The sequence below is a fragment of the Papaver somniferum genome, chromosome 3, assembly GCF_003573695.1.
Source record: "Papaver somniferum cultivar HN1 chromosome 3, ASM357369v1, whole genome shotgun sequence".
NCBI lineage: Eukaryota > Viridiplantae > Streptophyta > Magnoliopsida > Ranunculales > Papaveraceae > Papaver > Papaver somniferum.
Window position 1 is genome coordinate 221,611,881 of NC_039360.1, and position 27,048 is coordinate 221,638,928.

At 36.5% G+C, this 27,048-nt stretch overlaps 1 long non-coding RNA gene and 1 pseudogene across 1 annotated transcript; one reads left to right on the forward strand and one right to left on the reverse strand.

The window, feature by feature from the left end:
* LOC113360697 overlaps positions 1–27,048 on the reverse strand; it is a 59,969-nt pseudogene that overhangs the window by 15,032 nt on the left and 17,889 nt on the right.
* LOC113362146 lies at positions 16,025–18,598 on the forward strand. The gene is made up of 3 exons (XR_003365569.1): positions 16,025–16,706; positions 17,654–17,724; positions 18,294–18,598. It is a non-coding gene; the product is annotated as an uncharacterized LOC113362146 (long non-coding RNA).

Genomic DNA, 27,048 nt, shown 5'->3' on the forward strand with positions numbered 1-27,048 from the left:
ATGAATTTCAAAGTTTCGAAAAGGATTTAAAAAAAATTGGGTTCCTCATCTTCTAGCATGAATCCTCCTATAGATCAAGATTCTCTTAGGATTAGATTTGTCAATGATTCTTGTGCTAGAGTTTTTGAAAGGATTTCATCTAATAGATTTATTCTAGAAAATAAATTGGATTTTTCTAATGGTTATAAAGAGGATTTAATTTTTTTTGAAAAGTTTAAACTTGAAAACATCTTTGATGGTCTTGGTGAAGGATTTGATACTAGCCCTTACTAGAATCTTCTATGCCAACATTTATGATGTTGATCTTGAAGACATGGAATTCAAGACCATGGTCAATAGAGAAAGGATTCATGTTAATATAGAATTAATCTCAAGGATTACCGAAATTCCTTTAGGTAATGTTCGTCTTCCTATACCAAGTGATGTAAGACCATCTTATGAAACCATCTCTCTTGGTCTTTGTGGTAGAAGCATTGATTGGAATGAAGGAAAATTTCATACTAATCACCTTAGATTTCCCTTGATATCTTTTGGAAAACTTGGTATATCAAACCTTTGTCCCTCCACGATTGAGAATTCTCATTGGATTTGTGGACTTGGTCTATTTCCTTGTGATGGAAACTAAAGGTCTTGACATTTGTGGATTTATAATTTATCAAATGTTAGCTATGACATCTTCCAACAAGAAGTTAGGCTACCCTTGCTTGATTGAGCTAATTTTTCGCAAACTCTCCATTGAGCCTATTGGGAACTTCATTGGAACTCCCAAACTTGTTCGGCCGTGTACCTTCAATCGGATGAAGGAGAATGCTTGAAAGAGACAAAAGTGTGACACAATTTATGGCTCAAGTGATTCTCCTTTGAAGATTTTTCGCCAAATTTACAAGGGTGTTTTTAATTTGAATACCAAAGTAAACTGTGTACAAGAACAATTACTTGTGATTGCTACCAAGTTTCCCGAAATCAAGGAGGACATGGACATGGTTCGTTCCACTTTCGTAGTCTCTGAGGATGAAGATGATAAGTAGTTTCTCTTTCTTCTTAATGTTGCCTTTTGATAGGGTTTTTGTTGATTTTGGTCTAGTAAATCTTCTTATGAGAATTTGTATTCTTGTTTTTGTTTAGAAGAATAACTAGGGTTTGGAATAGCCATTATTGTGATTACACATAGCTAGTTCCAAATGTTTTCATCTTCAATGTTTTTAGATTTATTACTTTAAATTCGAAGTTATTTGGAAGATGATGTTGCAATTTTAATCTTTATGGTTTTATATATTCCAAATTGTTATGGGATATGTGTCTTTGTGTCTGTGAACTGTGAATGTCCCATACTCGTTCAAAAGTTATCTCTATTATGTTGATATGAATTTATTGATAAAAAATAGAATGAACTTTTGACTTATAAAAAATAAAAGCCTTTATATCATTGTTTTGATAAAAGAAAGGATAAAACTTTTGTTTCACAAGGATTAAAGTCTGTTATATGTCATTATATGCAAATAGTGATGAAAGATAGAATGAATCCTTGTACATTCCGCAGTATTGGTCGATCTCCGATCCACATCTTTGTGTATATACTGTGTTGCTCCATAAGTTTGCTTATGATTGAGCATAATCAATTGAATTGATCATTTCCATGATTTGTTTAGTTGTGTTGCTCCGCAAGTTCTCTTATGTCGAGCATGAACGATTGAATTAATCACTTTCTTGTGGTTAATTTAGTTTGTAATTTTGATTGAATTAATTATGAGTGTTCTTGTGATTAATTTAATTATGCATTTCGATTAGATTAATCGTGAATTCTTTTATGGATTATTCAATTGAATACTTTGGATTCAAATTCATGTTTTCATGTGATTTGATTTTGTCCAAAGAAATCCTTCTTTTCTTGTGAAAGTAAGGTCGCCTTTGTTGGTATTTCGGGAATGACATTTTATGGGTGAGAGTTCTTTTGAACTTGTGCTTAATCGCCATATGTTTGTGGGGAGTTCGGCTGTGGAATATTTTAGGGTTTATCTTGTATCTTTATAAACTCCTTGATGAATGCATTTAGCTTCGGCTTCATGATTGCATCCAAATTTGTTGGTATGTTAATACACCTTTGGTCTTGAAGTATCTCCGTGGAAATTTCATTAGGATCCCACTAATTTTCGTACCTTTGCCAATTTTATTTACAAAAAAGGGGAGAATTAATGTGTAGTTCGTAACAAATACATATGGTTTACGGATCATTATATAAGGGGGAGTGATTTTCATGATGAGATAAAGTATTGACTTAGGGGGAGTGATACATATCACCATAGTATTGTTGTCAAAGTTGTGATACAATTGAACTTTGATGTTGTGTAATAATACTATCACACTGTATAACAATGATTAAGAGCATTTGTTTTCTCATTGTTATAGCTACGGATCCTCAACAACGATGATACTAAACTACAAACTTTGGAATCATTGGAGTACTTGGAAGTGATGAAGATTTCGAGTCTGTTGAAGATGCCAAGGAGATCAAGCATGTGGATGAAGCTTCAAGTTTTATTTATTTTGTAATCCATATGTGTTGATAGTTTTGTCACTAAAATTGACAAAGAGGGATATTGTTAGAGCATTGCTCGGTCGAAATCGCATGCATTGCTATCTCAAGCATGTTTGTCAATGTTAGTGATCAAAACTATAAGTCTTGATTTCTAGCCTATTTATAGATGTCTCGGACTAGAACATAGATAGTTTAGTTGATCTTAGATCTCTCAGCATTCATCATTTGAAGACGAAGAACTACTAAGGGGAGCTTGTGGAACTTCATCAACAAAAGGTATGTGGAGACTTAAACTTATCAATCACTTGGAAAGTCTATTTCTTCTCTATCTCCTATATTGAGACATAAGTCTGTTACGATATAGTTTTCTATTATACACATTTGATATTTCTAGCTGAGTTTATCTCGCTTATATATTTCTCGAAAAATGTGTTGGCAAGCTTTCGCTTTAGCCATGTTCATCTTACATTCGTGAAGAAAGTCCGAATAAGATCATATGAAAATTACCGAGTTACATCTAACATGGTTTGTGTGATACAATCATTTGGTGTTGCCTTGGAATGTTTTTATTATGATAATTTGAATAACTTGAAAATCGCTTTGACGAAAAATAGTTTGTGAACAACAACTATATAACATCCTATAAGAAAGTGAAATTAAGAGTTAATGAGATAACCATCCTTGGATATAAGCATATATAGTGTGTTCGCACATTAGTGTATAAATCCATAAACCGGGAACCAAATGTATGCATATGTGTGTATAGAAAATTGGTGAAGGAGACAAGATAAGTATGCGTACCCGTACGCATACTGTTAGAATTTTTCGAACCGAAAATAACTGTTGGGTTTAGGAATTACAAACCCCTAAACTAGTCACCTTAAGTATGCATACCCGTATGCATACTAGAGGGAGTTTTCGAACCGAAAATATCTGCTGAGTTTGGGAATTACAAACTCCTCAACTAGTCACCTTAAGTGTGCGTACCCGTACGCATACTGGTGGAAGTTTTCCAACTGAAAATTTCTGCGGAGTTTGGAAACTCGACAAACTCAAATCCGGTTGCTTAAGTACGCATACCAATACGCATACTTAAGTTGGTTGTTTTGTTAAATTGGTCAGTTCATGAACTTAAGCATTTAAACCTTAAGGAATGCAATCTTTGCAAACCGTGGCTATAATGTTCATGATTGATTCAAGTGAATCAAACCGATTTGATTTCGATTGTCCTTTAACCTTAGGTTTCTTCTCGAGACCCTATAGGTTAACGACTTGAAGACTTCATTGGGATTGTGAAGCAGACCGATACTACTTTTCTTGTAGTTATGTGATCTGATCTTTATGTTTATATCGTATGAGTAAAATTGTAAAATTGGCTTGAGATTTATTTCTCCGATAGGCAAGATAGAAAAGTAGTCACATACAAACTTCTTCTCATCGTTTGTGATTCCACAATATCTAGTTCGCCATCATACGATTTAGATTATTATGAGGTGATTGATAATACTAGGCTGTTCTTCAGGAATATAAGTACGCTTTATCAATTGGTCCTTGTTCACCTTGATTTATCAAAATACGGAACACAAACTCTTGTGTATTTCTGTGGGAGACAGTGTTAGAGCATTGCTCGGTCAAACTCGCATGCGTTGCTATCTCACGCATGTTTGTCAATGTTAGTGATCAAAACTATAAGTCTTGATTTCTAATCTATTGTAGCTAAGTATCGTACTAGGATAGAAAGTGTAGTTGAGCTCAAGGACTTCATGGCGATTCATCATACAAGTAGAATAACTACTCAAGGAACCGGTGGAACTTCTCGACAAAAAGGTATGTGAAGACTTGAACTTATCTATCACTCAAAAGTCTATCTACTCTATCTCCTAATTTTTGAGACAAGAAGTCGTACCCTATATATATAGACTTTGATTATAAACATTTGATATTTTGAACCGAGTATACCTCTCATATCTATATCTCGAAATATATGTTGGTAAGCTTTTCGCTTCGATCAAGTTTATCTTTACCATGTGACGAAAGTCATGATATGTTTCAATCATCTTGAAAATTGCTTTGACGAGAAATGGTGTAACAACTGTATAACGTCCTCTAAGAATGTTTCAATGATTGAAATGAGAGTTTAGATTACATAACCAATGGTGGAAATAAGCATTGTTGTGGAAACACATTTATGTATAAGTCCTATTCCTTGAACCAAAGTTTTCGAACTTTGTTGATCAAGAGAACCTGAAGAATGGCGTGATCCAAGTCCGCAAACTCAGTCCGCGAACTGCCGAAGTTCTCAACCCAAGAATTTCTGCTGGAGTTGACAAACTACTTGCGTGAAGCTAAGTCCGCGAACCGACGAAGTTCTCATACCCGAGAATTTCTGCTAGAGTTTGTAAACTATGCCAGGTAGCTAAAGTCCGCGAACCTATTCTACGAACTTGAGAAGGTTATATATCTGAAGATGATTTCTGAACTTAAACTTAAAAAGACTAAGGAATGCAGTTTGCAAACCGTGGCTATAAAAGTTCATGAACCGATTCAAGTGAATCAAATCATCTTTGCTTCAATTGTGTCTTGTGTAGTACATAAGATTTTTTCTTCCAATTAAACAACTCTCTAACTAGTTCATTTGAAGTCATTTGAACTATTTATGGTGAATAAAAACGTGGTTGATATGAAATGCTCATATGGCTAACCTTTTAGTTAACTATTGTTGAACCAACAAGTGCATACGTTTGGGTACGATTAACAAACCTAGAAGCGTGCATTGTCAAGTGTGTGTAACAAGCTAAGTTTTTGATCTAATGGTTGAGAAATATTATATTTAATCTAAATCAGGTTTTCATCTAACGGTGAATATTGAATTCTTTGTTACTAAGCTAACATAGATTGCAAACACTGATTTGAAAGACTATATAAAGAAGACATCTAGTATTGTGTAAAACTAATCCCCACACCTTACGTGTGATACTAGTTTGCATGCTAGAGTCAATTCTCCTTTAACCTTTGGTTTTCTTCTTCTAAAACCAGGTTAACGACTTAAAGACTTCTTTGGGATTGTGAAGCCAGAACGATATTACTTTTATTGTAGTTGTGTGATATGATCTTGCATATTCTATCGTACGAGTACAATCAGATTGATTGGCTTGAGATTGATATCTCCCATGGGCAAGATATAAAAAGTAATCACAAACATCTTTGTCTCATTGTTTGTGATTCCGCAACATCTGGTTTCGCTACCGTACGATAAAGATTGTTGTGAGGTGATTGATAACTCTAGGCTGTTCTTTGAGAATATAAGACCGGATTATCAATTGGTTCGTGTTCACCGTGGTTATTATCAAAAGACGGAACAAAACCTTTAAGGTTTATCTGTGGGAGACAGATTGATCCTTTTATAGACTTGTCTGTGTGAGACAGATTTATTTATTGTCAAAGCCTGCGATTTTGGGTCGTAGAAACTCTTAGTTGTGCGTGAGATCAGCTAAGGGAATCAAGTGCGTAGTATCCTGCTGGGATCAGAGGCATAGGATCATAACTGTACCTTGGATCAGTGGGAGATTGATTGGGATTCAACTACAGTCCAGTCCGAAGTTAGCTTGGAGTAGGATAGTGTCTGTAGCGGCTTAATAAAGTGCGCGTTCAATCTGGACTAGGTTCCGAGGTTTTTCTGCATTTGCGGTTTCCTTGTTAACAAAATTTCTGATGTCTGTGTTATTTCAATTTCTGTATTATATTATTTTATCTTTATAATTGAAATAATACATGTTGTGCGTTAGATCATCAATTAGATTAATCCAACCTTTGGTTGTTGATTGTCATTGATTGATCTTTGGATATTGGTATTTGGTACCGTCCAAGTTATTCCTTGTGTTTGATTAAAGACTCGCTGATTTCTATTAGCTCGAGTAAATCGAAACAAGAGAGAGATATTAACTCTTTGATATACTTTAAGCTAGATTGAGTCTGACTGTCTAGTTGATTCTCTAACAAATTATATTGGAGTTAGTCTATACAGATTGCTTAGCGAAATATTGGGTGGCGTTGTTAGACCCCCGCCTTTTCAATTGGTATCAAAGAAGGCAAACACGTTTAAGACCTTACAAGTCTGTGTTTGTAGTGATCTGACTCTATGGACAAGAGTACTATCTCTGATAAACGCGTCGCCAGAAATAAAATTTCTATCTCGTCAAATTCTATTAAATAGAAAGTTTCTTCAATCTCGAATATAGACAAACCTTGTGCTCTGACGAGACAGACTAACATCGACATGTGTGATCCCGATTACCCTTCAAAAGAGAGCTTCTCTGGCAACGAACGGGATTCAGCTGAAGAGAGTGAAGTGATTCTAAATCTTGTTAGAATTCAAGATGATAGATTTAATCGGTTGAAGCACCATGTCAATACTCTTCTTGGTGTAGTAAGTGATTAAAAATCCAAAGGTAATGCTGAAGATCAGTCTTCGTGCACGACTCTTGAGGCTAGCCTCAAAAAGGATGCCCTGGAAATTGAACATCTCTTGAGTAAGCTCTCTATTCAAGGATGCTCAAAGCAATCCAATATGCCAAGTACTTCTGACACAACTAAAGATGGTTCATGCTCAGAAGTAAAAAAGGAAACCCCTTCTAGTAAAACAGACGTGCCTTAAGTCACCATCACTCAAGGATGTTGCACATCAAATGGAAGGAAGAAATCTTCTAACGATGATATTAAGACTGTACTATCTAATCATTCTAATGATCAGAAAGTATGTCTTGTTTGTGAGACAAAGAGTTCTGTTAAACGAAAGGGAAAATCTAGGTTGAAGAAAAAATCCTTGTTTCAACTTCAACATACCTTAGATTTAATTCTTAAAGGTGTAACTGACATTCGTATGACTAAACCAATTGTTTTTCGTACCTACCCTGTGTATGTTACCGGGAAAGTCAGTTCAATGAGTTCCTCGAACACTCAAGAACAAAACATACGTCCTAATAAACATCTTCTAAAGGAAGATCGTGTCATGGTCTCTGGAAATAACGCTGCCCCTGATGAAAAAGGAAGTTCAGAGGAAAGAAGAAAAATTGATAAATGAGAAATAATCTGAAAGAGATAATTAAAGGGTATAAAGAGTTCGTCAACAAGTTTTCTTCCTCCTCAAACCAAGATTCTTCTGGTAAGAACTCAAACTATGTCTCGTATTTTGATGACAGTAAGTTTTATGATAATTTCTCACTTAAAAGGGATCCATCTCTAGATTAAGGAGGAAAACGATACGTGACCATAAACAAAAATCTCTTGATGAGATCGTGGCTCATACTTGTGCCAATTAATCACAAGGTTTGAAGAGCTTACTCATAAAAACTCTGTTGAGTAAGATGTGTTAATAATCAAGCATACTTTTGGCATCTGCGTCTGTTGAGTTGAGCTATCTTCTTATCGTCCATAGCTAAACTTTTTATTGTGCTAAAAGTATTGTTGTGTCTAAATTTGCTTATCTTTTTCTTTTTGTTTGAGTCTTGTTTCTTGCTACAACTATGCTCAAAATTTCTTTCCTGAGTTATGGAAATTTTTCTTGAGTCTTCTGTTGCAAAAGTCCCTTTTTGGCTTTATTTTTTCTAGGGGGTCATGTTGTACTCGAACGGATACCCGTGTTCTGGGACGAGTCAACTTTTTAAGAAAACCCTAGAATTTCTTCCCTAAGAGACCCTTAAATATCAACCTATTGGGTTACGAAAGTCACGTACGCATACTCTAGGTTGACTTATGGGTTGTCAAGAATGTCTTTTTCTTCATATTTCTATGGTGGTTGTGCAAGAGGATTCCTTGACAAAGGTTGTGATGTTGAGTCCAAGAAGAAAAGAACCCTTGTAGATGAAGATCATCCTAATGCTTCATGTTATTTTGCCTATGTTCATGAGGATGCTGAAAAGGATGATATGATCTCTGCTGAAGTTGTTCATGACTTTCTTAAGTACTTTGGGGAAGCAAAACAAGAGCTCATTGTTACTCTGAAAAATCTTGATGCATTGAAAACTGAGTTGGAAAAGTTTACTGCTGACCTTGGTCTCATAAAGTCGTACATCAATGATCTTCGCAAAGAGAATCACCTATCCGATGTTGCAATGAATGCTGTTGATCACAAGCTAAAAGACGCTTTGTCTCGTGAGGATTCTGAACTGTCCACATGATCTTAGTTCGTGTTCGGGATATCACTGGAGTTTGTTTTTAGCTTTATTTTTGTTGCCTAGTATGTCTTCTTTTTGGTTCAGTTGGAAGAATAACTAGTGCTTGAATAGAAATGATTGTCACTACACATAGCTATTATGTTTCATCTTCTTGTTTTTTTTTAGGTTTATTGGTTTAAATTCTAAAAATATTTGGAGGATGATGTTTTGCAGTATTAATCTTTATGATTTGATATATTGCAATTTGTTATGGGATATTGATGTTTACGTCCGTGAACTATGTTTGTCCCATACTTTGTCAAAAGTAAAGTCGTTCGGGTTCGATATTCACGTACTTGTAAAAGAATGAATGGACTTTTGACAAATACAAAAGTCAAGCCTATATTGTCAAACATTTGATGGAATATATGTTAAAATATTTTTTTTCAAGGATTATGTCTATTAATTGTCGAAGATAGAATGAATCCTTGTGTATTACGCGGTATTGATCATCCCTGATCCATATTTTATGTATTACTGTGAGGCTCCATAATGTATCTTATGTTGAGCACTATTCAACCAAGTTGATCTTTTAGCTTGGTTGGTATTCTGTGAGATATGTTATGTCGAGCATATTGAACTAAATTAATCATCTTGTTTGGTTATTTAGTTATTTCTCCGTAAGTTTTCTTATGTCGAGCAAAACAAATGACAATTAAATTGATTACTTTTGTGATTAGTTTAGTTGTGTATTCCAATTAGATTAATTATGGGTTCTCTTGTAATTAATCTAGTTGAGTATTTTCGTGTCTCCATAAGTTCTCTTATGTTGAGAATAATCAATTGAATTGATCACCTATTGTATTTAATTTGATTGTGTATTCCGATTAAATTAATCATGAGTTTATGTGTGATTAATTTGATTGAGTTCTTTGGATATAAAAAATCGTTCTCATGGTTTTTGGTGTCCAATAAAATCCTTCTTTTCTTTTGAAATTAAGGTCGCTCTTGTTGTTCTTTCAGGAATGACATCTAATGGAGGAGAGTTCTTTCGAACTTGTGCTTAATGGTCATATCTTGAGGGGTGTGTGGATGTGGAATTTTAGAGGCGTTATCTTGTATCTTTAAACTCCTTGATGAATGCATTTATCTTCGGCTTTATGATTGCATCTAAATTAGTTGGTATGTATTTTTTTCCTTTTGTCATGAAATGTGTCTCTCAGAAATTACATTATGATCCCGTTCTTGTACATTTGCCAATTTTATTGACAAAAAGGGGGAGAATTAATATGTAGTTCATACTACAAATACATACCAATATGTAGTTCATGATACTATACTATGACACTATATAACAATGATCGAGAACTATATTTTCTCATTGTTATATCTACGGATCTTCAACGGCGGTAATGCTAAACTTACAACCTTTGGGATCATTGGAGTACTTGGAAGTGACGAAGATTTCGAGGAATGTTGAAGATTAGACATGTGGAATAGGAGCTACTAAAGTTTCTTTATCTTTTTTGTATTCCATATGTATTGATAGTTTTGTCACTAGAATTGACAAAGGGGGAGATTGTTAGAGAATTGCTCGGTCGGACTCGCATGTGTTGCTATCTCAAGCATGTTTGTCAATGTTAGTGATCAAAACTATAAGTCTGTATTTCTAGTTTATTATAGCTAAGTCCCGGACTAGGATAGAAAGTGTAGTTGAGCTCAAGGAATTCATGGCGATTCATCATACAAGTAGAAGAACTACTCAAGGAACCGGTGGAACTTCTCGATAAAAAGGTATGTGAAGACTTGAACTTATCTATCACTCAAAAGTCTATCTACTCTATCTCCTACTCTTTGAGACAAGAAGTCGTACGCTATATATATAGATTTTGATTATATACATTTGGTATTTCGAGCTGAGTATACCTCGCCTATCTATATCTCGAAATATGTGTAGGTAAGCTTTTCGCTTTAACCAAGTTTATCTTTACCATGTGACGAAAGTCATGATATGTTTCAATCATCTTGAAAATTGCTTTGACGAGAAATAGTGTAACAACTATAAAACGTCCTCTAAGAATGTTTCAATGATTGAAATGAGAGATTAGATTACATAACCAATGGTGGACATAAGCATTGTTGTGGAAACACATTTATGTATAAGTCTTATTCCCTGAACCAAAGCTTGCGAACTTTGTTGATCAAGAGAATCGGAAGAATGGCGTGAGCCAAGTCCGCGAACTTAGTCCTCGAACAGCCGAAGTTCTTAAAACCGAGAATTTCTGCTGGAGTTGACAAACTACTTGCGTTAAGATAAGTCCTCGAACTCAGTCCACGAACCGGTGAAGTTCTCATACCCGAGAATTTCTGCTGGAGTTTGTAAACTCTTCCCGGTAACTTAAGTCCGCGAACCTAGTCTGCGAACTTGAGAAGGTTATATATCTGAAGATGATTTCTGAACTTAAACTTAAAAAGACTAAGGAATGCAGTTTGCAAACCGTGGATATAAAAGTTCATGAACCGATTCAAGTGAATCAAATCATCTTTGCTTCAATTGTGTCTTGTGTAGTACATACGATTTTATTCCAATTGAACAACTCTCTAACTAGTTCATTTGAAGCCATTTGAACTAGTTATAGTGAAGAAGAACGTGGTTGATATGAAATGCTCATATGGCTAGCCTTTTAGTTAACTATTGTTGAACCAAGAAGTGCATAAGTTTGGGTACGGTTAACAAACCTAGAAGCGTGCATTGTCAAGTGTGTGTAACAAGATAGTTACGTGTGATACTAGTTAGCGTACTAGAGTCGATTGTCCTTTAACCTTTGGTTTTATTCTTCTAAAACCAGGTTAACGACTTAAAGACTTCATTGGGATTGTGAAGCCAGGACGATACTACTTTTATCGTAATTGTGTGATCTGATCTTGCATCTTCTATCGTACGAGTACAATCAGATTGATTGGCTGGAGATTGATATCTCAGATAGGAAAGATATAAAAATTAATCACAAACATCTCCGTCTCATTGTTTGTGATTCCGCAACATATTGTTTCGCTACCGTACGATAAAGATTGTTGTGAGGTGATTGATAACTCTAGGCTGTTCTTCGGGAATATAAGACCGGATTATCAATTGGTTCCTGTTCACCTTGATTATTATCAAAAGACGAAACAAAACCTTTAGGGTTTATCTGCGGGAGACATATTGATCCTTTGATATACTTGTCTATGTGAGACAGATTTTTTTATTGTCAATGCCTGTGATTTTGGGTCGTAGAAACTCTTAGTTGTGGGTGAGATCAGCTATAAGAATCAAGTGCGCAGTACCCTGCTGGGATCAGAGGCGTAGGAGCATAACTTTACCTTGGATCAGTGGGAGATTTATTGGGGTTCAACTACAGTCCAGTCTGAAGTTAGCTTGGAGTAGACTAGTGTCTGTAGCGGCTTAATACAATGTGTGTTCAATCTGGACTAGGTCCCGGGATTTTTCTGCATTTGCGGTTTCCTCGTTAACAAAATTTCTGGTGTCTGTGTTATTTCAATTTCCACATTATATTGTTTTATCTTTATAATTGAAATAGTACAGGTTGTGTGTTAGATCGTCAATTAGAGTAATCCAACCTTTGGTTTTTGATTGTCATTGATTGATCCTTGGATGTTGGTATTTGGTACCATCCTAGTTATTCCTTGTGTTTGATTAAAGACTCGATGATTTCTATTAGCTCGAATAAATCAAAACAAGAGAGAGATATTAAATCCTTGATATATTTTAAGCTAGATTGAGTCTGAATGTCTAGTTTATTCTCTAGCAAAGTATATTGGAGTTAGTCCATACAGATTGCTAAGCGAAATATTGGGTGGCGTTGTTAGACCCCCGCTTTTTCAGACAGATTTATTCATTCATATAAACTTTTCTGTGTGAGAAAGATTTGTTTATCAAGTCTTCGACTTTGGGTCGTAACAACTCTTGGTTTTTGGGTGAGATCAGCTAAGGGAATCAAGTGCAGAACTATGCCTTGAATCAATGTGAGATTGATTAGGGTTCAACTACAATCCAGTGCGAGGTTAATTGGTAGTAGGCTAGTGTCTGTAGCGGCTTAATACAGTGTGGTGTTCAAACTGGACTAGGTCCCAGGGTTTTTCTACATCTGCGGTTTCCTCGTTAACAAAATTATGGTGTCTGTGTTATTTCTTTTCTGCATTATATTTTTTTTATATAATTGAAATATCACAGATTGTGCGTTAGATCAAACAATTAGAATATCCAACCTTTGGTTATTGATTTACATTGATTGACACTTGGATATTGGTCTTTGGTACCATCCAAGTTATCTCTCTGGGATTTAATCAAGACTTGCAGATTTCCATTTGCTTGAGTAAGAATTAAATAGAGAGATAGAGATTTTATACTCTTTGATATACTTTACTCTAGATTGAGTCTGACTGTCTAGTTGATTCTCTAGAAAGTGTATTGGAGTAATTCCTCTCAGATTGGAAAACGATTTGTTGGGTGTGGTTGTTAGACCCCTGCATTTTCACATATTTTCGTCATTTTATCTTCTGGGAAAAGATACCTTTTTGGTCCCTTCCTAGAAGTAAAAAAAATTCTCTAGAAAACTTTTCATACTTAGATCCTTTCAATGATGAATCTCTAGCTGTCTCAACTTCTCCTAGTACCTATGATAGCAATGTTTAACCTCCACCTGTTGAATCCACAGAAACATCTATTGCCAACTCTTTGGAAGATCCCAATACAACAACTCAACATGAGGATCTTGTTCTTGAAACTGCTCAACTGCCTCCTCGAACACGACGACCTCCAGCTAAGTTCTCTGATTATCACTGCTCATTAACAACTATTTTAGCAGAACTTGAACATAAAAACTACAGGGAAGCTTCAGTAATACCATAGTGTCAAGACTCGATGGGAGAAGAACTAACTGCTCATAAACAAGCTGGCACATGGATATAGTAGATTTGCTTCCTGGTAAACTTGTTGTGGGAAGTAGATGGGTTTACAAGGTCAAGACTAAATCAGATGGTACTTTAGATCATAGAAAATCTCGTCTAGTTGCACAGGGTTATAAAAAAGAGTATGGTATTGATTATGAAGAAACCTTTCCTCCGGTTGCAAGAATGACTACAGTTCTGTTTTGGGGTAAAAACTGTTTCTACCGTGTTAATTTGGTAATTTGGGGTGTGTTGATGAGAAACGAGTTCAAACCCTAAACAAATGCACTACGCGGGAATGCTTTTAGGTTCGAGAAATCAATCTGTAAGAATCTGGCCTAAACCAAGAAATGGTCGTTCCAGATTCAATTCGATCACAAGGTTAAGGAGAAGGGTTGATCTTAGTGAGGGAAGCAGTGAAGGTGTTTGAGATCAGAGTGTTGAATTATGAAGGTGTGGATGTTTATGACTTGTATATCAGAAAATGGTTTCTGGATACTTGTGTTGATAACACTTGTACTCTCCCCTTTTCGAAATAGGTTGAAAACTTATTTATACCAGTTATTTGAGAACAACCCTGATCTCGTAGGAAGTGGAGGAGGTTAAGTAGTGGAGTAATGGAGTTGTGTAAGAGGTGGTAATCATTGCGTGGTCACACCTTCACCCACTACTCCATCATTATTCACCGTCCGTACTTTCCTGACACTTTCTCGTAATGGGCGTGTTGCACGCCGCACGCGGTAAACCTCCAGACCAATACCCCAGTAAGCATCCCCCAGTTTGTGACATGTTTGATGTCTCGAATAAGTGGGTCAAGTAGTGGGACGTGCCCGCGGAGAATAGCATGGTGTTATTAGGTGAAACAACTAAGTTGTTTATGAGGCCAATATAAAATACGTATGTATTCGATGCATGTGAAGCATCGCTTTTAAGCAGATCAAACTAATCGATGCGTATGAAGCATCGTTGTTTTAGAGCTTGATTGAATACGTCATGGATAAGAGTCTTAAAGGAGGTAGCATGACAGGTCATCTTCGGTGATCGTTTGAAGGCCGCATGGGCGAGCCATTACTTGGTCGATCCCTCCCCATGAAAGAGAGATGGCCGGTGATCATCATACTGGTTTGTTGGTTTGCTGGAAATAAATCTACATCATCCAACTTTGGACGAGATGACTTACGTTAGTTGCATATTGTCGTTGATGCAATTCAGTGGTTTGAAAATCGTGTGGCCCACCCTATTTGGGCGTGTGTTACGAGGCATTGATCCCTAGTTCGTATAGGCCGGCTGGTCACTAGTAAAGATGGGTCAATGGTGGTCATGTTAACACCTTTGGGACCACTTGAATCTAGATCTACATACGTTTAGGCTAGAAAAGATGGATGGTTGTGATCAATTTACGACAGAAGTATGTTGCCGTAAACCCAATTAGGGTTTTGAAACATCCACATCCACCATAATTCGATCAAACGATTTGGCGTGTCATTGACTTCCCTCGAGCAAGTCGATCAAGTGAGGATAAAATTGGGTTTGTGCTGGACCAATGTGCACTCCCTTGACTGTCTGAAATGCGATCTAAGCCGTCTAATTAGGCTAGCCAAGTTGGACGAACACGATCGATTTGTGATAGTTGTAAACTGCCGCAACCCAATTTTAGGGTTTTGGATACAGCGTGCCTGCTCAAGTGTGGGTAAGCGATTGAACACTTTATAGGCTTGCCGCAGGAAAGTCGATCCACTAGGGCACTAGTGGGCCTGCCGATGATCATGCTGGCAGTTCCTTAAATGTTCGTAGGAGGATCCAAAACGTCCAACCAGGATGGCAAGGTTGAACGCTCGTGATGATTCTGAGACCGTTTTGAACGGTCTACCTCGTTTGAGCTTTCTTTCGACAGCGTGACCACTCACGCTTGAGTGTGGCGTTTGGCGACGCCGGGGTATGCTAAACAGAGTTCGACCGGTTAGGGTTTTAGTGGGCCCACTATCGGTCGATATGATTATTTCCTAGTTCTGTCAGGAGTGGTCTAGGCTTGCTGAAACATACGGCCAAATTGTGTGGTCGTGATCGTTCTAAGACCGATATTAGAAGTCTAGATTTTCCTTAAGGAATTCAAGCGTGATCGAGCTAACTTAAAAGCGCGCCGACACGATATTCTCTTTGTCAGGGAGAGTGATGCATCCTTTGTGGGTATTTTCATGCAGATCTCAATACTGGTACTTTGGGAGATTCATGCTACTCTGCTGAGAATGAACACTTCATCGTCATGTCATGTCAATAATGAGAATTCAACCGAGAACATATCATAAGAGAATATCATGCAGGTCAAATCATTGCCTTATTCATTTTTCTTTGACAGATTGTTACAGAGGGTACAATCTTTGGCATGTTCAGGGAGATACTGTCTTGGATTGTTCAAGTTTTTCTTCCCTTCTTTGTCTTACAAACTATCTTAATTACACTTGGGATAGTCTTTAAGAAACTACCTCTGCAAGATATTGTGATTCTTAGAGTTTGGAAATTATGGAGTAAAGTTGTTGCTGGACCTTACTGTTGGTAGGAGACTATTATTGAGGATTTGGGTCGCTTGCAATCGCAGGAAAAAATTAATCGTGTGGTTGAAATGCTAATTACAAGAAGCCAAGGTTCTATAAGCAAGCCAGGCGTTATTGGAATTTCAAGTGCGAGTACTTTGACCTTCATTGCTTATTAGTAGGTGCAATGCTACTTCGGTCTTGCGGAGTCCTTAATTTGTATCATAATCGAGTTTGAGTGGCAGTAACTGGTTTAGTCAATTGAATTTCAGATGCTGATTTGTTTTCTTTTCGTCTTGTTTGCTTGAAATCGGGAATTTCTTTGCTTTCCAACCCATTAAGCTTGGACTAGTAACAACCAACTGATTTCTACCCCTTCATTTTTGCAGGGGAAAGGACTTTGGGATGAAATTCAGGAGCTTAACTCTCGATTTCTAAATCAAGATGCATACATTGAGGAATGGGGAATGGTGAATAATAAGATGGAATCCTGCACTCCAAAGTATTACAATGGCTCCCTCCATTCAAGAAACAAAGGTATAAATGTCAAGACAAATCTTTTTATCACTGCATTCTTCATTTAATGTGTTGGAAGATTAATTACACTTGATATGGATTAATCAAGAATAATCTAGAGTAATATGGATTCAACCGAGCTATGTCGGTAGTATAAGATGCAGCTAGAATGCTTAACTAGTAAGTAAGAGAGTGGTCGATTTGTCTAGAGTGTTCTGGTACGATCCAGTTAGTAAATGGATAAGCCTAGAATCAGTGTTAGTGAACTTGAGTGAAATCATGAGTGGTAAGGTGTTAAGAAAAAAATAGAGAGAGCATTCTGTAAAGACAGTTAAGGTCTGTACGACCAAGTTTTGGAAAAGAAATAAAAGTTTCTTTTTCTTAAGTGACCCATGAGTTCTTTGAGTGAGTCTAAACACATTTTCAATACCCATTATCCTTTAACTCAAATTCATTTCCAACATATTGTTCTACCTGAAATTAGTCTTCTGTAATTAAGCGATCTACGTTGTCGAATTGAACGGTATTTCATATTCTGATGCACTGATATTGATTCGAGGATGTTTTCATTCCCAAATTTACAATTGATGGAGATTCATGTACATCAGCTATGCGATTAATAGAATTACGGGGTAAATTTCAACTTCATTCAATTAAACTTGGAGTTCCCTTAATTGTTAAACTGGATCTTAAGGTCTTACCGATATTAGTGCGGTCCGAGGTTTATTTTAATAAAATTGACTTGAATATGTTTGTTGGTAATGCATAGTCGTTACACTGAATTCGCTCAGAGGGTATTTCTTTCGTCTACTATTATGTATGGTCTGATAAGAAACTAGTACTGCCAATTGCCAAGATGTTCTTTGTAGTTCCATTTCTTAAGTCAATCACATTTATATTAAATCTTCAAGTTCTGCAACAACATTGGTATACAACTTGAACATGATTTGTGTTCTGTACTCTATCAGGAGCAAAGATGACCTTGGGATCCTAATTCTTCTGTACTCCTGCTCATTCACCAAAAGAGCAAGCCAAGCAGGTAAAAAACTTGAACAAGTGTGAACTTTCTTTGTGGCAATATACTCATAAAAATTCGTAGTTTGTCGATGAATAATGAATGACATGGTATGTTAGTCCCTCTTGTCTAAAAGAGGTGTTGCATTTTTTATTTGCACTTTTTGATGTATAGTTATGATTTTTATTTGAATATAATGACATGGGTTGTCATACTGATTGGTTTCTTGTTTACACACTCGTGTATGAGGACCTATACATATTTGTGAAATGTTTAAAGTATTTGATTTGATTCACATGTTATTCCTGTCTATGTTGAAACTGTATCATATTGTTGTTAACTGCCACTGTTTTATTCAACCCACTGATATGTTTTACTCAAGAAAGAAATTTTCGACGTTTATGTTTTAGAGGCAGACAGAAAGAAATCAGAATGATGTTGATATGGTTGAGGGTAACTTAATTTTGGTTGGAGTACATCTGTAGTCTTGACCAGGATAAATAGTAGAGGAATTTATATGCATCTTTTTTGTATTTTCGGCTTTTAACACATGAGTTTGTTGAATTTCTAATTGCTCATTTCTCTTGTTGCAGAGTTGTTGGGTGATCTTAGTGCTTATTCCATCATCATAGATGACGGTTGAAGAAGGTTACATGAAGAACATCAAGAAGAAGTGTATTCATTAGTCTGATCAACTCCAATATTGAAACTGATGCTCATGGTTCAAGTTGGTGTATAAAAGTGTTTTTAAGTACTGTGATGTCATTTTTTTGTCGAGCATAGTCAATTTCAGTCCATAGCTACAGTTTCAATTTAGCTTTGTCAATGGTTGATGGAGAAGTCCTGAATCCTGATTATATTTGATTTGGTTCCGTGCAAACACTTAAGTTACAATCGACCCCCAATATCTTTAACCTACGAATTTTAATAGGAAACAGTAAATGTTGTTCGTCATTTAGGTGTCAGGCATTCTTTCCTACTGACCAGGAAAGGTTGCATTATTGTAGGTAACATTTCTGTGAAAGAGACCATGATATGGTAAGGGAAATAGTTTGGAGTTTCATTCATTCAAACATGTTTTGATTTCTTATTTTTAAAACAGTTTCCAACAGACTTGATATCATTTCTTATGTAAAGAATAAAGAAAAGAGAAACCGGTTATAGCAGGCAGGGTGGCGAAATAGGCCATACCCACCCTACCCAATGCGCAGCCCAGATCTGGTAGTACTAAAAAGACTACACAAAGCTTAAAAACCTGGAATATTATATGGTTGGTTGATCACTTAGACTTACACTGGCAATGTCGGAGTTCAAGTCATCACATAATTTACTTGGTTTTGTGTTTAGAAACTAATGGAGACAGTAGTTTCGGTTAAACTGTTGCCGGAGTATTTAGGAACTAGCAGTTCTAGCAGTTTCCTTTGTTTAGTTCCGAAAGCATAAGTCTTCAAGCGTATTTTATGAAGTTGTCCTACAGTTGTTGCTAAGGATTTTGGAAACTAACGATAACCGGAGTTTTCATTAACATGTTACCGAAGCATACAGAAACTAGCAGTTGCCTTTGCTTAGTTCCGGAAGCATTAGGCTACTAGTGTGTCTCTTGTTGTAGGCATATGTTTGTTGCTAAAGAGTTCAGAAACTAATAAAAATAGTAGTTGCGATCAACTTGTTGCCAAAGTATATGGGAACTACTTGTTGCCTTTGACTAGTTTCGAAAGCCTTTGAAAACTAATTTTTTGAGGCAGTTGCCAGATTTTAGTGGCCTTTTCTCAGGTTTTTTGTAGTGAATGCATTAGTAACTAATGCGATAGGTTGAATTTTATAGAATATTTGGGAGTGATTCACCATTCTGATAAATTTCAGAAATATGTCGAATTACTCAATACATATATAAGTAAGGAGGTTTGAACAGTCATCACTTTTAATTGGCTTTTGTTCTTTGTCGGATGACAGCATATTAAATAAAGGGTTTTACAATTTTGACCCTACACTAAAAACCCCCATCAACAAGTTCGTACATTGCTCGTTGTTGTTTCTGCTCGCAAATGGAACCTTCACCAAAAGGATGTTAAAAATGCATTTCTTCATGGTGATCTTCAAGAAGAAGTTTATATGAGACCACCCCCTGGCTTAAAACATGCTCCAAATCAAGTCTATAAGTTGCAAGGCTTTGTATGGGCTGAAACAAGCTCCTCGTGCTTGGTTTGAAAAGTTTTCAACTGCAATTCTTAATTATGGTTTCACTCAAATCCCTTACGACTCAGCTATGTTTGTTCGATCTACTAGTAAGGGTATGGTTCTCCTTTTTCTCTATGTCGATGATATGACCATCACAGGAAGTGACTTGGAAGGTATTTAAGCTCTTAAATCTCATCTCCACTCTTGTTTTGAAATGAAGGATATTGGTTTCTTGAGATATTTTCTTGGATTCGAAGTTGACAACTCTTATGAAGGGTAATTTATCTCACAAGTCAAGTATGCATATGAAATTTTGCATCGTGCTGGTCTAACCAATTGTATGATTGCAGATACACCACTTAAATTAAATGTCAAGCTCAATCCTTTTGAAGGAAAGGCTCTTTCAAATCCTACTCTTTACAGGCAGCTAGTAGGAAGTCTAAACTATCTGACTATTACCAGACCAGACAACAGTTACGCAGTACATGTTTTTAGTCAATTCATGTCTGCTCCACGTTCACCACATTATGCTTCTGTTCTTCGGATCTTACGCTACATTAAAGGTACTTTGTATCAAGGGTTACATTTTTCATCTGCCTCTGATCTTCGCCTTCGTGCTTACTCTGACTCAGATTGGGCAGGAGATGTCACTGGCAGACGATTAACCATCGGGTACTGTATGTTTCTTGGTAATTATCTCATTTCCTGGCGCAGTAAGAAACAATATGTTGTGTCACGTTCTAGTGCAGAAGCGGAATATCGAGCTTTAGCTCATACTACCTCTGAGATTGTGTGGATACGATGGCTCTTGGGTGATATGGGAGTCCATCTGACAGACTCTACTCCTCTTTATTGTGAAAACAAGGCTGCTATTCATATAGATCATAATGATGTCTTTCATGAACGCGCAAAACATATTGAAATAGACTGCCATTTCGTTCGTCATCATTACAAGCAACAGACCATAACACTACCTCATGTGTCTTCTGAGTTCTAGCTTGCAGATCTCTTCACTATGTCTCTAGCTTCTCCTCGCATTCGTTTTCTGGTTAACAAACTCAAGATGTGTTGTGCACCATCTTGAGTTTGGGGGTGGGTGGGGGGTGGGAGGGGGTGTTAAGATATGTTGAGATATTCCATATCTTACATATTACGATATCCCATATCTTGCATATATTGTGTAGTTATCCTGTAGTTACTATGTTGTATTTTGTTTCCTTATTTGTCGTCTGTAATCTTGTATAAGTTGAGTCTGTAATCCTTGAGAATAATGAAATACAAAAAAACCCTTTCATTAGATATCTATTCCATGACAAATTCTGTCAGAAACCTGTTCCTAGTAAATCAATGGGGAACGAAAGAATTCCTGCAGCCAACTCTCCGAAGGATTTACCTAATTCTTCTATACGAGCAGGATCATCGATGCTTATAATTAAATGACAAGCTAAACCAAATGTGTAATTCTTGGCTAAAGGAAATACGGTTACTTTCTTCTTGTTATCCCATCCCTGTCCAAGTATTGCATCACTACTCTATCCATAATATGGATATACCTGCATGTACCAATGCATATAAAAATAACGTTATACATATATGAATATTTGTGTGTGTGTTGTAGTAGAATAATAGGGGAAAAGGGAAGAGGCAGAGAAGAGAAGGATTTCTATTGATTATCCTATTACATAGGTAAAGTACTCTTTATATATAAGTAAAGAGAAACCCTTAGGCTTCTAGTTGGGCCGCACACCCATGGGACGTAGGCCCTAAAACACTCCCCCTTATGTGGTCCAATAGAACTCCGTTTGTAGTGCTTCACGTATAGTGCTTCGAATGTAGGTCTTCAAATGTCATCCTCTTCTTTAAGACTTGTGCCGAAATCAATCGTCTCATTAAAACTTTGACAAGGAATAACCCAGTAGGATAAAACCTTGGTAAAACTCTTCACATGTAGTACTTCACATGTTGTTACGTACTTTACATGTAGTTCATAACATACAATACGATTTTCAAAGATCGACGAGTCTAAGTTAATTGCCTCGTTAAAACTTCATCAGGAAAACCCAGAGGGACAAAACCTGAACTAAAGAAAAGGAATACAATATTAAGAAAACTTAGAACATAGATGGTGATGAGCATGTATGTGTGACACATTTTCACCCATAAATACATTAGATGGGACTCGTTTTATCACTAATAAACTTGTTTGTAGGTGTTTTGGAAGAATAAGCTCTTGTGGAGAATTGGCTCGAAAAAATGTCATTTTCACCCGGAGGACACGTGTTATTCGGACTCTCACTGTTGGTTTAGGGGCACCCTAATTACTAAGTGGCACCCAAATTACTATCGGCACCCCAGCAGCATGATAAGGAGCATCCTTCATCTTCTCCATTTCAAATCTGGTTTTTGGCGGGAAAATGGCTGCAGAATTAGGGTTCCGGGTTTGGAGGTGTTTGGGTGAGACGAAATGGCTGAAATCAAATGGGTTTGTTCCGACGGACTAAGCAAAGATGGTAATACGCTCCGATTCAGTTATATTTGGCTGGGATATCACCGATTGATGAAAACAGAAAGAACACATTTTGGCGGGAAAGTGCAGGTTTGAACTGCGAGATTTGTTGTTATGGATTTGAAGGATTTCCAGCGAGAATCAGTTGGTCTAATGGATTATATTGGTCCTATCACTCTTAAACAGGTCTGGTATGTCCATCATATTTAAAAGAATAGGGCTATTCCGCGGTTTTGAAGAAATCAGAGAGTTGCGTGTTTTTCTTTTGAAAACCCGATATTCATGTTCTGGGTTTTGAACGATTTCTAAGGAGATTAAAACACGAAAATCAGTTGGATAAGTCTTGTTACACTCGAACAGGATAGGTAAGTCCATCAGAACCGGTAAATTTGGGCTTTATCGTTGGATTGAAGCAAACAGAGGACACGAGTTTTCACGAGTTCTATTTGAGTTACAGCGAGTTTGAGACGTGTACTGAACGTGTTTGGAGAAGTTTAGCTGTAATATGGAGCATGACTGAGATAAATAAGGAAGGTTGGACAGCTGCAGATGCTTGGATGAAAAAGAAAATATCCGGAGAATATTTTTGTTTACTGCCGAGTAATAGAATATTTCTAGAGTGATTGAGCGATATTTCTTGGGTCTGTTGGCTATATAAAGGTTTCTGGTGCATCATAGAGGGATATCGAGAGTTGGGGAGAAGAACAGAGGGTTGCAGAGCAGATTTCTCTGCTGCATAGAAGAAGAAGAACATTTGACGCCTACTGACTGTCGCAGAGAACTATCGTTTATTAACAGTACTCGCAGCAGTCAGTTTGGCACACTTGTTTTGAATTTGCAACAATTTCTTGTAACGGTGACCTCTGTAACGCAAATACAGCGTTGCAGATTCATTGTATTATTAGTTTTCTTCAATAAAACACTATTTGAGCTATGAATTATATTTTTGAGAGTATTTTCATCATGAGAAGCTAAACCCCATCACTGGGACGACGGAGGAAGCCGAATTTCATACATGGTAAAATTATTTTATTCTTTATATGACTTTTGCACTTATTTTAAATTGATTTATGATTTGAATTAATTAGTTATTATTTTATTCGATGGGTCGTGCTTGCTTAAATGTTTGATGTCCCATGCTTACGATTTATAACTAATGTTTTGATAAATCTACCTTGGCAAAAATAAGAGTCAGTATATTTTATTTATTGAGCTATAATTGCCAAAGAATAAATAATTGAACCCTATGATATGAATTCGTTGAACTCATAATCCCAGTAACTCTCTCTTTTATTATTTTCATTAAACTTTTAAATTTAATCTTCACAAGTCTTAGAGTTCGAATCCTATTTACTACAACAACGACAAGCAAAAAAATTCTTCAGATGGACTCAAATATGTTGCCTCATTAAAACCTTGACGAGGAAAACCCAGCGGGATAAAACCTTGAAGAATGTAAAAGAGTACAACGTGATATATGCAAGTAAAGGTGATCTGTTGCAGATGATCACTTTTCTCCGTTGAATTTGACTAGTTTCTTCACAACTCTTAAGGAAGAAAATCCTCGTGGGAAAGATAATAGGCTTAGCTGGGAAATTATATTCCCGGTGTTTGTTGTTGTCTTATTAAAAACCTTGACGAGTAACAAAACCCTGTGGGAAAAAGCAACCTCGGTGAAGGAAAATAGTTCAACACACCATTACATGCTCCCTCTGATGTCATATAATGTTCATTAGTCTAATGAATTCAAACGGAGTTTATCACACTTTACTTTGGTGACTTGAATTTTTATAAGACCATGTTGTGGATTCTGGAAGTTACGTTCCTTATGAGAATATCGCGTTTCATTTCTTTGATTCAGATGTTTTCAGTAATATCAACGCGATCTCTATGTCTTCAACGTTCAACATACTTGTTGTTTTTAGGTTTGTCTCGCTAAAAACGTTGTCGAGTAACAATACCCTTTGGGAAAAACTATTCTCGATCGAAGGGAAAAAGAGTACAACACAGCTTCAATTTCGAAGTAAAATATGTCGATATCATATCCTTGGATCCTTCCCGTAATGTCGTCTCCCCCTGATTACTTTCAGAGTTGTTCCAGACAGTTTCTTTAGTCATGTACTTTTCGAGACTGAATATCGGTAATGACTTAGAAAATAGTCTACCATATCTCCCCTGATTACTTTCGTTGGAGAAGAGATTATTTTTCCTTCATAATCAACAATTTTTGGATTGCAGTTCCTTTAGCATTCATTTTTATGTCTTCGCTGGGATAAAACAAACTCATGTCAATGGTTACTTTAAGTACATGATTACATTCATTGTACCATTCCAATGACGTTGCGTTGGCGATGAGTTATATCTAGCTAACAAGTTCCATGAGGATGTAAAATATAAGCGAGTATATTACTATACTAAGTACAACAATGCTTATATTGTATTTAGATATGGAAATTTCATCCCCAACACATCTTCGTCATCTTCCTTTAGACGAAATGGTCACTTATTTACATTTGAACCTCGACTAATCATGGGAGTGCTATCAAGATGCATGTCTTTGGTAAATTTCCTGACAACTTTAGACATATGCAAACTGGTAGAATGATATACCACAAAATCAGTATTCGGTCGAGCTTTCCCCAGATTTTTAATCTCAAATTCGGATTTCAAATAGCTTTTAAGGTCTCTTATTACATCAAGAGTACCCATCATGTCTGTACCATCGACATAGGTAGCTACAATTCCAAATCAGGAACTTTCTTGTGAATACGCAAGGAAAAATAACTTACTTGTCTATCCCCTCCAAATCAAATAGCCACTTAGACGGGTATACCACATCCGCCTGATTGATTCTATCTATAAGTGAGCGTTCTATCTAACTGTAAATGCACTATATGGTTTAGAGTCACTTGATTTGGGTAACAAAAGGCTATCAAGTACTTTTGTAAAAATCTTCTATCTCTTGATTCTGTCATAGATACGTAACAACCACATACATATGCTGCATTTTAAGTCCTTTTGAAATTACCAAGCTCACTGAGTAGCCGAACACTATGAACTTCATTACAAAACAATTCCAGGGATTTGTGAGAAACCTCGCGCCACAAGGCGAGTCTTCATACTTTAAGACTTCTTTCTTCTCATTATGCTTTATGACAAATTAATCATGTATGTCCAATAGGCTTTACATTTGGTTGGTTAGCACTACCACACCAAATACCTGTATATTTGTCAAAGAACCAAGTTATACCTGGATTCTATAGGCAAAATATATTATTCATTGACATTAAGCAACAAGGAGCACGATTCGATCTCATCTTGCTCTATTTACTTAAGCAAGTGTATATGAAATCAATCATCAATATGCTCGCATGATCTTTCCATTGACTCGTGCACATTATCATAATCCACTTGGGATTGCATTGTTCTCTAGAATCATTAAAATTTGGAGCGTCCTCCAGTTTGATTCATGGACATATTCAGAGACAATCTTAGGAGATGGTTTCTGATGATATAAGTAAGTTGTGCCTTCCGCACCTACTTCCTTTCTATGTGAGGATTGATCGAACCAAGTGGTCTCTCTAACTTCCTTCATGGAGTCACGGCCTCAACCACACTTACACTAAGTGTAGTTGCAACACCTTAATCTATGGTGTATATCCTTTATTGAGGATTTGTAACCTTGCAGGTAGGTTTGCAACTGGTACGTGTGATCTCATCACTTTAGCGACATCAATGTACATTCTGAAAATCGATTATTCTTTCACTTCACATTTACATTTGTGGAGTATAAGAATCAATATGAGACACAGTGGGAACACACCACGACAATTCCTGTCGATCCCTTAGAAAATACTTTTTCTTATCTCCCCCCTAACGACGGGAAGACTGTCTCATTAAAGTGATAAACCCGCAAATCTAGCAGTAAAAGATCTCCTGCCAAAGGTTTTAAAATGCGGATAATTGTTGGAAATTATTGTCCAACATAATCGCTTAAACATTTAGATGACCCATCATAGTAAGATGTGGAGTCGTAAGGGCACATATATAGTGCAACCAAAAATGTATAAGAACACAAAATATCAGGCTTATATCCAGTTACCAACTGGTACACAAAGAATGGTTGACCAATTGTGGGTCTAAAACGAATAAGTGAAGATGCGTGTAATATTGCATATTCCCCAAGCAGTTAAAGGTAAGTTTGTACGCATAACCATGCCTTAGGCACCATATGTATAACCTTTGATGATAGCCTTTACGAGATCATTGGGTGTAGGATGATCTACATTGATCCTATTAAACATGCAATAACCATCAAGTCCTTTTGATGTATAGTCTCTAGCATTTACAAGGGGTGGTGAGTCCTTACATGTATAATGTGTGCTAGTAGTTTTCCAAACGCAACATTACTTGGGAACTATAACTAGTCCAAAATGTCAAAAAATCCATGAGAGCCATAAGTCACTTTAACAATCCGCATTCTGCATGGATATTTTTCTAAATATCACCTCATTTTCTTTGTAATATGGATTGTTTACCATTTGCATCTTAGGATGGCCTCTGTCCTATTTTACTGAAGGCTTTGTGAAATGAGTGATATGCTCTCTTACATAAAGCATAACAGGAAGAGGGGTTGTGCATATAGTTCTTTAGAGAAAATTTAT